This window comes from Formica exsecta, unplaced genomic scaffold (assembly GCF_003651465.1).
Source record: "Formica exsecta isolate Colony F162 unplaced genomic scaffold, ASM365146v1 scaffold191, whole genome shotgun sequence".
NCBI lineage: Eukaryota > Metazoa > Arthropoda > Insecta > Hymenoptera > Formicidae > Formica > Formica exsecta.
In genome coordinates this window covers 1,118,970-1,123,348 of record NW_021849211.1, presented here as the reverse complement: position 1 = coordinate 1,123,348, position 4,379 = coordinate 1,118,970, and the positions used below count along the sequence as shown (strand labels likewise).

Sequence of the window (4,379 nt, the reverse complement as noted above, 5' to 3'; positions counted from 1 at the left end):
AACACTGTAATTAACTTTTTTAGTTTATGATTATATAACACAAGTATAAAAATTTTATTATAAACACAATTTTTTACTTTGTCTTTTATAATTATTTGTTATAAATTAAAATTTTAATCTTATTTAAATTTTACTTTTTGGAAAATTAAAAAAAAAATCACATAATGTGTGAGTGCTGAATTCTCTAAAAAAGATATACTTTTTAGCAATTAATTTGTGTATTGAAATTGGTAATTAATTATGTACTACATTCTCATCGCTATATTTGTATTTTTACGATTTATTATTTTTTCTGTAACCAAATGTATAATACAAATATAAAAATAAACAAATTATGAATAAAAATAACTAATTCTTGACGTTAGCCATATGAGAATCTTACATCTGTTTTTAAGTTAATATTTTAACATATTTTGACTAAATTTTCATTTATTTGTTGCATGTAAGTTTGAATACTTTGTCATATGTAGACTTTATGCATTCTAAAAGTATTATTATATATATTTAAAAAAAAAATAGTTAAAAATTTATGGATGTGTATATACACAGATCCATCAGAAAAAAAAACATACTTTAAAATTTCTGTTTTATTATCAATGTATATATTAATTTAAAAAAAAATATTTTAAATGATGAAACTACTGTATATAATTCCGAGATTCTTGTTGAGAGAGATGATATGATCAACAAGTATTTAATACTAAGCAATTCCGTCACGACACCAACAACCAATAGGATACATGTAAGCAAACCAATAAGTTTATAATATCTACGTGTCTCTCTTATAAGTCATGCTTCGTCATTGTAATAGTGTCGTTCGTGGACGAAAAACATAGAAATAAGCAAATCACGATTTGGTAAATTAAACAAGTTAATATTGAACACCTTTAATTTTTTTAAACAACTGAACATAAAGTGCTTGAGTATATTATTTGTCGTATTGAGTTCTTCTTTAATATCTTTTTTTTATGAATTTTGGTGTTGATATTAATTATTAGGACAGTGAGAAAAAAACTGCTTATACGTGAACAGTATGATTTATTCTTTCAAGTTACGTGCTCTTTGTAAAAAATCGCGTTCTTTTTTTCGAAATTTCCCATTATCATATGTACATTATTTGCAACATTTTTTGTTTAACTTTCGATAATTTATGGTAGTTTTTGATGTTTTATGTATGGTGTTATTTTGTTATAATTTTATGTTATTTATTATATTAAATTTGATGCATATATAAATTAAAATGGATATCAAAATCTTCTTCGTCGTAATATATAGTACAATAACTTTTTTAACTTATATATAATATTAATTGAAAATTATATTTTTTGTAATACATGTTATAAGCTTCTTTTTCAAATTAATTTGAATTATTGATTTATAAATTTTGTAAAGTAATTTTTGTGATATAGTACATCGTGCGATATTTTAAATTCTTTTGTTGATATGACTTTGTTCACAGTTTTAAAAAAAAAAATAGTTAAAAATTTATGGATGTATATATACACAAATCCACCAGAAAAAAAACATACTTTAAAATTTCTTTCTTATTATCAATGTATATATTAATTAAAAAAAAAAAAATTTAATGATGAAACTACTGTATATAATTCCGAGATTCTTGTCGAGAAAGCTATGATGTGACTGACAAATATTTAATGGTAAACAATTCCATATGACATCAATAATCAATAGGATATGTGCAAGTAGACCAATAAGTTTGTTTATAATATCTTATACGTGTCTCTTTTATAAGTCATGCTTTGTCATTGTAATAGTGTCGTTTGTGGATGAAAAACATAGAAATAAGCAAATCACGATTTGGTAAATTAAACAAGTTAATATTGAACACCTTTAATTTTTTTAAACAACTGAACATAAAGTGCTTGAGTATATTATTTGCCGTATTGAGTTATTCTTTAATATTTCTTTTTTTGTGAATTTTGGTACTTTGATATTAATTATTAGTACAATGAAAAAAAATGCTTATACCGGAATATACTATTTTCTTAAGTTGTACTGTTTGTAAAGAATCGCGCTCTTTCTTTCGAAATTCCCCTCTATCCTTTATATATTATTTGTCACATTTTTTTGTTTCGATTTTTCATAATTTATGATAATTTTTGATGCTTGGTGATATTTTGTTATAATTTTATGTTATTTATTACATTAAATTTGATACATTTTGTTGATATGACTTTGTTCACAGTTAACAAATATAAATATTTTGAGCTTTCTTTCTCGTTATCTCATCGCGTTTGTATTATTATTAAGTTTCAAGTATTTTGAAAGTTGCAGAGTTTTATTAGTTGTAACGAATACCTACAATAATAAAAATTTATCATTTACAGCGAAAATATCGTAGACGAACTCAAACCAAATAATATTCTTCTTTATTATTGATCATATTTTATTATAATTTTTGTTTTTTTTAGCAATATGATAATTATCTTTCTCGATACAGTTACGAATCGTTATAATATTTAATTTTTCTGTCATTTCGCAGAGATCTGAGCTATTAAAAAAGTAATGTTTTTAATATTCAAAATGTTTACGTTATAGGTTTCAGGCAATTGGTGTAATATCGCGAGACTAATAACGACTGTTTAAATAAAGAAAACTGCGACATTTCCTCATTAGATTTTTTCAAGAAAAGAGTTGAACACATTCTCACGATGCACTTTATGATACACACATTAAGAATTATTACTTTTGCAATTTTAATCTCAAGTAAGATAATTTATATCGTAATTCCATATATAACTACACTCTAGTTCTGTAATTATATGTATCTATAATGTGAAAAATGATGTTTATGTTTGTGCTTTTGTTCAATTTTCTATATCTTTTCTCATATCTTCAACATTAATCACAAAAAGTGATACTAAAATGTATGAGTATAATTAAATATTTATTTATACAAAATATAATAATATATTCATATTTTTATTATAGGAATAGTAATATAAAACGATAGAACTACTGTATATAATTCTGTCTAGAAAGATATGATAACCGAAAAGTATGTAAAGGTAATCAATTTTGCACGACATCAACAACAAACCAATAGGATACGTGCAAGTAGACCAATAAGTTTATTAATATCTCGTACGTGTCTCTCTTATAAGTCGTATTTCGTCATTGTGATAGTGTTGTTCGTGAAGAGAAGACATAGAAATAAGCAAATCACGATTTGGTAAATTAAACAAGTTGATATTGAAAACCTTTAATTTTTTAAAACACCTGAAGATAGCACTTTATTATATTATTTTCCGTATTGAGTTATTCTTTAATATCTCTTTTTTTGTGAATTTTGGTATTAATATTAATTATTAGTACAATGAAAAAGAAAATGCTTATACGCGAATAAACTATGATCTATTCTTTCAAGATGTGCTTTTTGTAAAGAATCGCGCTCTTTCTTTCGAAGTTCTCTAATATTATTTATACATTATTTGTCACAATTTTTGTTTCAACTATTGATAATTTATGATGATTTTTGATGTTTGGAAATATTTTGTTAAAATTGTATGTTATTTATTACATTAAATTTTACATATATAAATTGAAATAGATAATAAAATCTTCTATGTGGTAATAAAGTACAATAACCTTTCTAATTTATAAATAAAATTAATTGAGAATTATATTTTTTCTAATAAATGTTATAAGCTTTTTCAACAAATTAATTTGGATTATTGATTTATAAATCTAAGTAAAATAATTTTTGTGATATAGTACACCGTGCGATAATTAAAATTCTTTTCGTTGATATGACTTTGCTTATTGCTTACAGGCAGCAAATATAAATATTTTGAGCTTTTCTTCTCGTTATCTCATTGCGTTTATATTATTATTAAGATTCAAATATTTTGAAAGCAGCAGAGTTTTGTTGATTGTAACGGATACACATAGCAATAGAAATTCATTATTTACAGCGAATATCGTAGACGATATAAACTCAAACCAAATAATATTCTATTTATTTCATCATTGATTATATTTTATTATAATTTTTGTCTTTTTTTGTTTTAGTAATATGATATTTCTCGATACAATTACGAATCGTTATAATATTTAATCTTTTTTATCATTTCAGCAAAGTTATCAAAAAAGTAATGTGTTTAATGTTCAAAATGTTTACGTTATAGATTTCAGACATAGTATAATATCGTGAAACTAATAACGATTGTTTGAATAAAGGAAACTGCGTTTTTTCTTAGTTACATTTTTTTAAGAAAAGAGTTGAACACATTCTCACGATGCATTTTATGATACACACATTAAGAATTATTATTTTTGCAATTTCAATCTCAAGTAAGATAATTTATATCATAACGCCATAGATGACTACATTCTAGTTCTGTAATTATATGTATTAT

General features: G+C 23.2%; 1 long non-coding RNA gene across 2 annotated transcripts in view; it reads left to right on the top strand.

The window, feature by feature from the left end:
- The first annotated feature begins 691 nt into the window (after nt 1-691).
- LOC115233826 overlaps nt 692-4,379 on the top strand; it is a 4,205-nt gene continuing 517 nt past the window's right edge. The window contains exons 1-2 of one of the 2 annotated variants that reach the window (XR_003883845.1): nt 692-857; nt 2,560-2,727. This is a non-coding gene — a long non-coding RNA (uncharacterized LOC115233826). Of the gene's footprint in view, nt 858-1,649; nt 1,822-2,559; nt 2,728-4,379 lie in introns of those variants that run through there. The other variant, XR_003883846.1, reaches the window with a different exon arrangement.